This window comes from Ranitomeya imitator, chromosome 3, assembly GCF_032444005.1.
Source record: "Ranitomeya imitator isolate aRanImi1 chromosome 3, aRanImi1.pri, whole genome shotgun sequence".
In the NCBI taxonomy this organism is placed as follows: Eukaryota; Metazoa; Chordata; class Amphibia; order Anura; family Dendrobatidae; genus Ranitomeya; species Ranitomeya imitator.
This window is the reverse complement of record NC_091284.1, coordinates 804,290,945-804,304,303: the sequence shown is the minus strand read 5'-3', so window position 1 is coordinate 804,304,303 and position 13,359 is coordinate 804,290,945. Positions and strand designations below refer to the sequence as shown.

Genomic DNA, 13,359 nt, shown 5'->3' with positions numbered 1-13,359 from the left:
CACTAACGCTGCACAAGCTGAAGGCACGGCTAATTACACGTCTGTCACATAACTCGCTTGCTCTGACTTTTTAATTTCTATCCTAGTGCTGAAAAGCTGGAAAATCCACTACACGTAGCAGTAAAAATAGCACTTAAAAATGGTGCACTTGCAGCAAATTCAATTGACTTAGTTCCTAGAAAACCCAAATATTAGAACCAGCAAGCTCAGCTTAAGGCCTCATTCGGACGTCCAATTTTCACGTACAAGTGCACTCGTACCTGTGATAGTCTGTGGTGCCATTCACATGTCTGTGATTTTTCGCAGACTACTCAGTCCACGCAATATTGCAGAGGCATGTCCGATTTTGATCCAAGGGTCGGGAATGCAAGTCGATGGATCTGTGAAAAAATTAGACTACTATCTAATTACATCCAAGTGTGGTCTGATTTTCACAGAATGTCAGAAAGGAGAAGATGGAGAGACTTTTTGTTTTCCCCCCACATACGAGAAAAACTGATAGCACTTGGGACAAACTCTAATCAAAGTTTGATCAAAATGATCGCTTCCTTTTTCTTGTATGTGAGAACATAGGGTGTGTGAAAAAGGCCTTAAGGTAGGGACAGAGAAAAATGCTTCTACATCATCTTAATCTTCCACCCAACCTTCGAAGGCATCCTCCTGTCCGGTGAACCAGTTTCCGGTTTTGATGGGGCAGGCATCAATGACCAACTGTGTGATTTTTTTTTTTAAGAATTCACCTTTTTAATGATCCGCTTCAGGAACAGTAGTGGTCAATATTATAGAGGAACCATGTCTTCTGCTAGGACACAGCCATCAGTCATCTCCCAGCTGCAGAACATGCTCTAGACCCCATCCACAATGCATGAATGTGGGCTTTCACATGTACATCAGCAAACAGAGTCCGCTTTGACTTTTAAGAAATTGGACATATACTGAGATAGGAGAATAGTATACCAGAAAAGTCCATGAGTGGCCATATACATTCCATAAGCATGACTAGGGGGATGATCAATCAAGGAAACCTTGGTCTCTCAGGATTTTGCTCGACTTCATATGCAAAGTTTTTGGCACATAACAGTATATGACAAGGAGAAGGAAACTGGTTGTTAGGTTCAAACAGTCTATTGCAGATTGTGAGTCCACACCATACACGTTGGATTAAGATGGTCAAACTCGCTAATATTGGCTGGATTGGCCAGCAGTCGGTATATGGGGGCAGTCCCTCAACAGGTGATGTAGGAGAGAAGGATCTATTGGATTTCCAATGACGATCCTTTTGTTCTCTGGGAGAAGAAGAGAAGAGTCTGACAGCAACTTGGACAGCGACAGGAGCACTTGGCCACCAGTGAGTGTTCCTGTATAAGAGGGAGTCATGGCAGAGAGCTGTCAGTCAAACAATTCTTCATCCAACAGCTTGTTTATGTGTATACTGGACTTAAGACATGCAGATATCAGAAGTCCTTATCATTACGAGATCCCAGTCGTTGACTACTTTGAACAAGTGGCTTCAAGCCACAGTAGCACATGCAGATTAGAGTAGACCTCATATCATAGATGGACCCACATTATGGTTCCAAATTGTGCCACCCAGGACAGAAATGTCTTGCTCTTTTCCTCATCCATGCCCTTTTCTTGATCCAATTTCGCAATTGTATTCCTTTAGAGAAGTAATCCTTGCACAGGTTCTTACCACCAAACTGCAAAGCTCATGAGACCAACCAGGGCTAGACCTCTTTTCGACAAATGCCCTAAAGGTTATCTGTATGATATATTTGCTCCAATGTATCTTTCAGCTTTAACAGATTGAGGTCTTGAGTTGGTGACCCTCTTCTGTTGACCCAACATACCCGAGAGGACTTTTTCAATTTGCGCGATCATAAAAATTGATGAATTCCGTCTCACATATTTTCTCTTTCTTTCCCATTATTAAATTTTGAGGATGAGCATACAGTGGAAACCTCATTTCGCTCAAGGGTCTGGTTGAAGAGTTTAGTTATAAGATATACCTCCCTGTATTCTCTTTCTTTCTTCGGCATAAAGTAATACCCCAGGGCGACAACTTCACTCGAGTAGCCGAATGCATTCATATCCACATTAATGAGAAGTTCACGGCATGGATTGGATGAGCTTTGTCATGACTTTGTCCGCAGATCACAGACACTGCATTTTAATTTACCATACATAATGCCAACCTAATGAGTTCCGCAGGATAAACATGGAATAGATGCCCTGATGACGAGAGTCCTTTCTTTAATTGATATTTGGTCATGAGAAGAATTTGCAATACAATAGTGGTGAAGCTATCAGGGATGTCGATGGAACAGTCATATCTGGGTTCTGGTGCCCCTCTACTACATCAGACGACACCAATAATATAAAAGGCACATGGCACGTGAGGGTGCTTTGAGCCTAGAAACATTAAATTTTGCCTCAGCTACAAATGAAAATTACGTCCATGGTCAGTTTAGTTTCACATCAACTTGACTTTGCAGTGATTATTTGGCCAAATGTAGCATTAACATGTGCTGCCTCACACTTAAGAAATTGAGAGCAATAGACCTTAAGCCACTTTATAAAAAATTGATTGGTATCTTGTAGATTAAGATAATCATGTTGGCTCTTTTTACTTAGGTCCTGGTGGTGGAAGTGCTCTACAAAGTCCATTAAGGAAAGTCCATTAGGGTTTAATTCCCATCTCTTTAGCATACCATAACATTAATTAGAGCTTTAATAAGCATGTGGTAAAGTCTATGATGTCTTCATAAATTGTCACTACAGCTTATACAGAATGTATATAGTAACTTCTGTAAATAGTAGGTGGTTCAAAGTCAACTTCCATTGTTATTGCTTATAACGAGGCATGAGCCGATTGAGTTAACCCGTCTGCTAATTTGCCAGCCGTTATAGTTTGTACTTGAGTTGTCGAATCTATGGCATGCTTAAGAGGAAAAGGGTTCCATTATAAAGATTAAAATGCATTCCCCCCATTATGGTTCCAGGTTTTACAACCATAAGTCAGGCCTATAAAGTAGCTTGAACTGTGTGTTTTGTGAGTTCAGAGATCCTGAGAGGAGCTTTAGCTAAAATTTATTTCACCCAGGGCAAAGGTTTAGTTGGTTTCCCTAGTCCTGTATCTAAAGGTACCATCACATTTAGCGACGCTGCAGCGATCTAGACAACGATCCCGATCGCTGCAGCGTCGCTGTGTGGTCACTGGAGAGCTCTCCAGCGACCAACTATGCGAAGTCCCTTGGTAACCAGGGTAAACATCGGGTTACTAAGCGTAGGGCCGCGCTTAGTAACCCAATGTTTACCCTGGTTATCAGCGTAAACGTAAAAAAAAAAAACACTACATACTTACATTCCGGTGTCTGTCCCCCGGCGCTGTGCTTCTCTGCACTGACTGTGAGCGCCAGCCGGAAAGCACAACGGTGACATCACCGCTGTGCTCTGCTTTCCGGCCGGCGCTTACACAGTGCAGAGAAGCACAGCGCCGGGGGACAGAAACCGGAATGTAAGTATGTAGTGTTTTTTTTTTTTTATGTTTACGCTGGTAACCAGGGTAAACATCGGGTTACTAAGCGCGGCCCTGCGCTTAGTAACCCGATGTTTACCCTGGTTACCAGTGAAGACATCGCTGAATCGGCGTCACACACGCAGATTCAGCGATGTCTGCGGGAGATCCAGCGACGAAATAAAGTTCTGGCCTTTCTGCTCCGACCAACGATGTCACAACAGGATCCTGATCGCTGCTGCGTGTCAAACACAACGATATCGCTAGCCAGGACGCTGCAACGTCACGGATCGCTAGCGATATCGTTCAGTGTGAAGGTACCTTAAATACATTCAGCACCAAGGACACATGTCCTGGTTGCTCAACTAGCCATATGATTAACATCCACATCACCATGCAATTTGTATCTTAGAAGTTGCACTTCCATGAGCCATGTTGGCTTAGTTCGTTTGTCAATAGCTGTAACGATGATTGTGGGGCAGCAATGTTTTTCTCATTCTTTAGATCCCATTTAAAAGTCCATTTTTAAAGCCCATTGGTTTAAGGATAGTTGCTGCTTAGTGTATCTGACGGCCTTCCAGCTGCCCATGATTGGACAATAGAAGAAAAAAACAAATAAATGTACACCAATTGCGCATGTTTTTGGTGAAATCAGGAGAATTGATCGGACCTACAGTACTAAGATTCTATCTGAGCCAAGTGCAGGATAAAATCTAGACAGGCTCCCTCATTGCAGGAAGCTATATTTTATTCTAAAACTGTGTAGTGTTTTAGAACAAAATAAGCTTGGTGAATGTGGTGAACCCACACCTCGCCACCACGCCTGACGTCACTATTACGTCGGAAGTATGATGCGGTATGGTCTCTGTACTTGCACCAATGTGGCGTTTCGCACCCTCTGGGGACATGTAATATCGGCTTGGAACAGTTTAACACAGACACCCCCTGTCCACACGGGTCCAGGGAGGCACGGGAGTTAGAGAAGGTGGACCATGCTCCGCTGACGTGACCCCACAATCGCTCACAACCCTGACAGGCACTTTTCACTAGCATCAGTGAAACAGAGCGCTGCCAGCCTGGTAGGACTGCCAACAGTTCCTCAAGTGACATACGCCCGGTCCGATAACGCAAATATATCAGACCAGAAATCAGCCCCAGTATCATGTCAAGTTAAAACCGAGAACACAGAAGTGTGGATTGAGATAAAATACAAACCCAAGGTTCAAAGAGGTATCGTTTCTCCTCGCGGAGAGTGACATGATAAGCATGTCGAGGTGAGGAGACTTAAAGCCGCAATGCTCCTCTGGGAAATATGCAAATTGTCTCTTCAGAGAGGAAGAGGACTAGAACTTTACTTCCAATAGGTGGCACTAGAGTTCTAGTCCTCTTCCTCTCTGAACAAACCCAAGGTTAAATTTTATATTTAATTGCCTTAAGGGCACACTAGATAATACACTATATACACAATGGTTATACTTTACAATGGTCAGATATGCAAATACAGGTGAAGTACAAATTATATAAACAGATGAGTCATGTCAATTACCGGTTTGATGTTTGACCATGTGTGCTAGGCCACATGGGGACATGGGGCTGCCAGCTTGTCCCTGTTTCTTCCAGAACATTACTTGACGTGATCCCCCCCTGTAGAAGTGAACAGCAAGCATGACAAAGAAGAGTGAGGACACCTGGCCTTACTCAAGCCTTTTAGTCCCTTGATCAGTCACACCCTCCCCGGAATGGGGCTTAGGGCTTATCTGCCCTGTGTGTTTGTAGCTAAAACTCCTAAAACCTATGAAGGATCATAACTTCCCAACTGAAGGTTGTAGGTTGCCGAATCTGGTGCCATCAGATCTGGTCAGGCTCCTGTTGTGCTTGGAGACCAAACATGGCTTCGCTACCTGCCTTCTACTAGCTGTTTTGCGTATCTCCCCACTCTGGAGTGCTAGAACTGATCGAGGCCCTGGAAGGCGTTTGACCTGTTGCAGAGATCTTATTTATGTAACCGGTGTGGCTAGGACATACGATAACTCCATATTCTCTTTAAATATCTTTATGGAATCCTACCTGACTGGTGGAAGTTTGAATGAAGCAGTCACAGCGTGGGCCCCACAGGTGGTCATCCTGTATGAGCCTGGATACTAGCGGGTGGGGCTGGATTACCTGCTGATCCAGGTGTTGTGTTACAGCTACACTTGCTGAAGGAAGATTGTAAGCTGCCATTAAACCCCCCTCATTTTCTTCACAAGGAAAACAAGCTGGGCATGGGGAGAGGAGTCCACCGGGCATTTCCCTCTGGATCTTTCCTCTCTAGTTTGGCTTGATTGACAGTTTTCTCCCTTCAAATATCATACCTTGAGTGGTTCTCCTCCATTCTAGTGAACCATCCATTGCAGCTGCAGTATCTAGATACAATTCCGACTCTGCATTATTATTTTGGACTGCTTTCCCCTTGGGTTCAATGCTTTCTTTGTATGAATATATTCCTCGGTTAAGGGATGGATATAAATATTTATACTTAATATGTATATGTCCATTTAATAATTGTTTATCACTTGATTACATTGTTCAAATATTGATCTCTTTTTATGGACATAATAAGGATATTTTATTTACATACTGATATTTAATCTATATATGTTGTTTTGCAGTAACAATTCTTTTATTATATCTTTACCATCAGTAATCATAACAAGCTATATGTCACTGTCTGGATAGTCTTTATGCTTGCAGTTATCTCTATTTCCATCTCCATATTCTATATATTTTTTTTAATGCTTTTTAATTATCCCCAATAAATATTGTAAATTTTATTCTTGGGCTAAGTACTTCTTTTTTTCTGTAGTTTTTTTTCCCTGTGTTTAAATATTTTTGTAATCCGATAACGAGGTTTGTGTGAGATGCATCATCAGCACTAAATGGTCTAAATTGGCGAAGTGATATGTGAAAAATATAGGTATAAATTAAATTTATGGGATCAAATACCGTATGTACTCGAGAATAAGCTGACCCGACTCGAGTATGAAAATGTAAGGGGAGTGAATACTTTCACAAGCCACTGTATGTTACAGGTGTAATGTCCCCATAATGATATGTTCTCTCCTTATTGTTGAGTTTCTATGCACTCGGTTCTTTGTTCTACACGCGGTTCACTAGGAATTTTCTCTTTAATGATAATATTGTTTACCATCTGGCATTATTTGGCCAACGAATGGAAATAAGACGAGATGAAATCTGGCTGATATTAATTACATGTCTTTTACTGGTAGGTACAATACTAATTGTTACCATGTGTGAGGAATTTGTGTTTAATGGACCACTGCCCATGAATAGAATTAGGAAAGGTTCCAATTAAATAACAGATTCCTTGTGACTATGTAGATAAAATGATGGATAGATAGACACGAAATACTTCTGCCGAATGTATCACAATAATGCCATAGGAGCTGATTCTTCAGAGACGACATTAATGCCATCTCCTCGAGTAATATAATCTGTTTTTTTCATCATGAGTTAGTCAAACTGGCCTCCAAGGATATGTTCAAACATGATGGATTTTATGCAGATTTTGCCACAGATTCTGGGCCTAAATCTGCATCTGCTTTTTGGTGCTACGACAAAAATAATCTAGTGGGTTTTTTTAGGAGTCATCTTCCCAAAATTTGGTCTAGGATTCACAGTATTAGTTCTCCGATTCAAGATCAGCACAACAAATAAAGAATGTGCCACCACTTTGCCACCATGCTATCTTGCGCAAAACGCTTCTAACCCTAGCTCTATGAAGCTCAGAAGAACTTGACATCACAAGTAGGGATCCAGAAACCTATTATGGTATGGTGTGATAACGTTTGGAGCCACTAGACGTGACATATTGGCAAGACCTCTTTCGTTGGTCAATTTAGAAACTTCTGAGTTTTTGACTTTTCAAAAATTCAGATGAAATCTATAGTTTACGTCAACCATTTTGAATAGTCTATTAATTTGAATTGTCCTCTTGATGATTAATTGGCTTCTTGATTCATTTTTGTTTTCTGTGTTATCATATTTTTTTCCCATTGACTTTCCCATTTGCTGTCTCGTTTCTTTTTGATGATTTCACAAAGTCTTCCCTTCGTCTCATCTTTTCTTTGCATTTGTCCATTTGGTTTTGGACTGAATTAAAATGTCTTCTTCATGTTTGCTTAATCCATGCATCTTATTAATCACCCTGAGTTCACCTGTCATTTTGCTGATTTTATCTTAATATATCTTTTTGGATTGTCCTTGATTCTGTCCTTGATTTCATTATTTTGCATTACGCTTTTCGTTCGTTTGTTACTCATCTAATTAACTTTCTTTTGATCTTCTCATTCTTGCTCTTTGTTCTTCACCTGATTGAATGTATGTATTCCTCCCATCATCTGTCTTATTGATTTAGTCTATTTCACATACCATCAGATCCATCTCTTCCTCTCTTTATTCATTTTCTTTTGATTTAGGAGCGCAATATTTTTTGCTTGATCCTTTTTTCTAGTTTATCTGTGTTTTCATGTAAACTTTATTAATTTGAATGGTGGAAAATACAGGGATGAAAATAAACGGCACATTCTAACTTTCTCAATTTTTATTTTTCCCATAGAGACCTTCCTTACTTCACAATGCTAGTATTAAGGTGCCAATACTGTTCACCTTCAATCACAGACATCTGCACCCTCATTCAGCCAACAACTGTTTCTTCCAACACATTCACTCTTGGCTTGGCCAACCATGCATGTCAATAGGAAAACAGATTAAGACGTTGCCAGACCTTTGTAGTAACTTATCTCCCATGAAAATAAAATATTTCATTGTGCCCAATAGGTTGAGTAATAATTCATCATAAGCAAATCTCCTTTCCCCCAATTTCATCTATTTCGAAATTTGGGAGGCCTCCATACTCAAAAGACAGACATCTTGTGCCACCAAAATCGTGAAGTTCATCTAACTTTGCATTAATGCGTAAGGGGGCATTTCTTCTTTCACATTCTTACCTATTTAGGGTTACTCTGTAGTAGGTTGGCCAACTGGTTTAAAAGATACTTAATCTTAGCTAATTTAAAGGGGTTATCCCTGCAAACGCTACAGTGACATGTAAAACTTTGGGCACCCCTGTTCAAAATTACTGTTATTGTGAACAGTTAAGCAAGTTGAAGATGAAATTATCACTAAAAGGCCTAACGTTAAAGTTTCCTTTGCATTTTAGGCTAATATATATATATTGTCATTTTCCATTTTAAAAATTACAATAAGGAAAATAGGCTGATGTAAAAGTTTGGGCAACCTTTGAGATTTGTGTGCTCAGATAACTCTGACCAAGCTTTCAGATCTTAATTAGCCTTTTAGGGTTATGGCTTGTTCATGATCATTGTTAGGAAAGGCCAGGGGATGCAAATTTACCAACTTTATAAAAACCCAGCCTCCTCTAACCTTGTGCCAAAACAGCAGCCATGGGTTCTTCTAAGCAGCTGCCTAGCACTTTGAAAATGAAAATAGTGGAGGCCCACAAAGCAGGAGAAGACTACCAGAAGATTGCAAAGCTTTTTCAAGTTTCCTCAGTTTGAAGTGTAATGAAGAAATGGCAGTTAACAGGAACAGTGGAGGTCAAGATAAGGTCTTGAAGACCAAGCAAAATTTGAGCAAAAACTTCACAGGATTGCTAGAGAGGCAAATCAGAACCCCCGCTTGACTGCTAAAGACCCTGAGAAAGATTTAGCAGACTTTTAATTTATAGTACATTGTTCTACTGTTCAGAAACACCTGCAGAAATATGGCCTTCATGGAAGACTCATCAGAAGAAAACCTCTCCTGCGTCCTCACCATAAACAATCTAATCATGCCTGATGCATTTTGGAAACAAGTCCTGTGGACCGATGAGGTTAAACTACAACTATCACCACAATGATCATAGTGTGTGTGGAGAAAAATGGGCACAGAATTTCATGAAAAGAACATTTCGCCAACCAGTGAGCATGGGGGTGAAACAATCATGTTTGGGGTTGTGTTGCAGCCAAAGGCACGGGGAACATTTCACAGATAGAGGGAAGACTGGATAAAATTTAATTTTAACAAAGTCTTGTTGCAAGCATAACAGCATCTGTAAAAAAGCTGAAGTTGAAAACTATGGCTTCTACAAATGAATAATGATCCTAAACACATGTCACAATCCACAATAGACGACCTCAAAAGGCGCAAGTTGAAGGTTTTACAATGGCCCTCACAGTCCCCTGATCTGAACATCATTGAAAATCTGTGGCTAGACCTCAAAATAGCAGTGCATGCGAGATGTTCCAGGAATCTCACAGAAATGTAAGAATTTTCCAAGGAAGAATGGAGAAAACCCTCAAACAAGAATTTAAACACTCTTGGCTGGCTACAAAAAGTGTTTACAAGCTGTGTTTACAAGCTGTGATACTTTCAAAAAGAGGTGCTACTAGGTACTAACCATGCATGGTGCCCAAAATTTTGCATCAGCCCATTTTCCTTTTTGTAATTTTTAAAATGGTAAAGATGAAAATATATATTTTTTTTGCCAAAAATACCAAAGGAAATGTGTCAACTTTAACTTTAGGCCTTTTAGAGATCATTTCATCTTCAACTTTAACTGTTCACAATAACAGTAATTTTGACCAAGGGTGCCCACACTTTTATATGCCACTGTATTGCTGATTCATTTGTAAAATAGGTTATCAATTTCATATCAATAGTGGTCTAACACCCCGACACCTCCACAATCAACTGTAAGAAATCTCTTCGGTAGCCACAATGTGCAGCTCGGTTCAATATGTTTACTTCTAGACACCGCTGATTGGTGGGGGGGGGGCAGATATTTGACTCCCACCCATCTGATAATGATTTCCTATTCTAAGGATAGGCTATCAATATTTTCTGAGTGGACAACCTCTTTAGCTAACCTTTCTGGCCAATGCTTCAATGTGTTTGAAATGTGACAACCTTGAGTCAGGAATGTGGTCTAAACTGTTAACAATTCCCTTGTTCTTCTGTCAAATAAATCATCAGAGGTTCATGACCTGAACTGGTGCAGCAATATCAGCATGAATGTGGGCAGTGTACTCTATGAAAGTCGAATACACCACCTGGACTTCTTTGTGGGTGATTAGGAGTGTGGTGATGTCAAGCTGCTCCTGAAAGGGATCTCAATTTTTCTTTTTGCATTAATCACAACTACACTTGGACTTGATCTTACGATGTCACCTGGCATCACTGTATGGCACTGGTAATGGAGACATCAGGACTAGAAGCTCTGGCCGATGCAGACTTTGTCCAGCTGTAGAGTCTAGTGTGGACGGGACCTCTAGAGTTGTCTGGTTTGACAGTGTGGGGATGTGTGCTATCCAGCAGGAATTATTATCTACCTGTTATGGCCAGTAGGTCTGCACCACACCCTACTGAAACTCCCAGCTTGGTGCTAGGATTTGCCAGTTATAGTTAGTACTAGCTCTTGTTCACTTTAGGCCTTAAGCTCCTGTATAGTTCTTTTGATTCTTGCTCTAACTTCAGCACCTTTTATGATGGCTCTTGTGTCTTATGATTTTGTTCCTTGTCTTCCATCCTATTTCGGACCTGGCAACCTGCTATTTCTGCCAGCCCACTTCATTAGCCAGGATCTACTATTGAGAATTCAGTCCAGGGCCCCTGTATAAGTCTACATCCCTGTACAATTATTTAAAAGTGAAGACCAAGTTACCCATGAGACCTAATTGTCCGAGAAGTCTGCCTATAGATGTCCCATGTAGAGCTGCTCGGTGATCACAGACAGTGCCACGTTATACAGTCTTCCATTTATGTACATCACTGCTTGACAGTTCATATCTAATTCAGTACTCAACAGGGGGTGACAGTGAGCTCATGTAAGAATTTTCTTCATGGAAAATGATGGCTTCTGCCTTATTATAACTCTCATCAAGTCCTTGCCAAAAATGCCACATCTCCTTGACTTGTTGCCCCTCGTTGGTAATCTTGGTAGACATATTTTTATATATGATGACAGAGCAGGATTAAATGTGAATGTTCTCCGAAACCAGGTGACTTTACTTGTGGCGCGTATCAATATATCAGCTGGAGTCACATTAACGTCGGATGTTTACAGAAGTAGAACACGACCGACATCTGTGTGTGGAAACATAACGAACGCCATAGCTCTCTTGTCGAGACGCAGGGAAGAGCTTCAGGTCAAGCGGTGAATTTAAATGAGGCTTATTTGTGTGTTGACGAGAATTCACTTCTTGATATTGATGAGGCGAAAATCACGGGGAGTGACACTAAACTATTTTAATGATGAGTTTATGTAAGGAAGGTATCTCATTAAATCGGTTTTCTTCCCCAATAATTACCCACGGTAAATGGGATTAAGCTTGTTAAAATGCTTATGCATGCATCCATCATTAACATCTTGCATGCAAATGAGTGCCGTAATGAGATTTAACCCATTGACGAACCAAAGGGAAAATGGGGTAACGAGAATTGATTTGCCCAACTTGTAATTTGATGCAAGACTGAAAACATGACAAGTCTCTAAAAAAAATGTAACATGTTCTTCCAGAATTACCAATCGGAAATTTGCATTAAAAGTGTACTCACTACCCACTGATAATAATGGAAGAAGCCACTTTCTTATATCGGATATCTTCACGAATATGGCTTAACAGGTCATTAAAACAAAATTGCCGAAGTACGAGAAAGAGGGGGTGACTTGTTTTTTTTTTACATTAAAGTGGAAAAAATATAAAAATAGTATAACAACAATATTAATTATATAAATGTTCTATACTTCTTCCTGCTAAACTCTACTTTTCTGCAAATCATCTGTTATGGCAGCCTGATACAAAGCAATTCTTTTTGGCATATTTGAACTCCTTTTTGGAGTATCCGTTGTCATTTTTGCCTGCATTTAGCTTTTTGCACACTGATTTGCCCCGGACCTGGCTTCCTGGCTATCCCCTTGGGATTTGTTTCCAGTTTGACCTTCTGTCTCATTCCCTCAGTTTGTTGTACTACATTTCCAGTGCTGACTCATGACCATCACCCAACTAACCTTCAGTTATCTCATCACTGATGTGTCTCGCTACTTATGGTTGACTATTTTGAGGATCCAACCTGAGGATCCAACTGGTAAAGCAAGGATCCCTGATGAAGTAGGAGAGGACCTCTCATGATTCAATGGTGGACATTCCACTGATCTAAGTATACCTGTTCTACAATAAAGTATAATATCACTATTACAAATAGTAATAGTAAAAAAAACATATGAAATATAACAATAATAGCATTAATAAAATAATATAAAAAAATGACAAATTTTCAAAGATGCATTGCATGGCTTGTAAGTCTCCTTATGACTGCTTGACACTTTCCCCAAGAAGAAGCTTCCATATTAGACTCCTTATAAAATAATGATACATTTTTAGCTAAACAAATATCGTACTAAACAATCCTCGATATATTTTGTCCTTACCCAAAAAAATTTGCAGATAATCAAACTTGTGGATCTAAAATAATGCCAGAGGAGCATAGCATGGCCAATAAGTCTCCGTACGCCTGCTTGGCATTCTCTGCAAGAAGAAACATTTCACATTTTACCCATTATAAAAAAAATTATATATTTCATTTTTTATCTCAAGAGATATCATACTAAAGGATCCTAATGTTGTTTTCTCCTGATGAAAAAGACTGGCAAGTGATCAAACACGTAGAAATAAAAGCCATGAATAGGCAAAAACTTTAAAAGCTGTCCATCGAGTGAGCAAATCCTTTACAAAATAGCTTGAACAAAAGATCCTCCATGTTTGTTTTTTTTCTTAGATTTT

The 13,359-nt window shown here is 40.1% G+C and overlaps 1 protein-coding gene across 6 annotated transcripts in view; it reads left to right on the top strand.

Annotated features, from left to right (window-relative positions):
• The window catches only part of FAT3 (FAT atypical cadherin 3), a 745,380-nt gene that overhangs the window by 353,306 nt on the left and 378,715 nt on the right, over window positions 1-13,359 (top strand). The window lies entirely within an intron of this gene.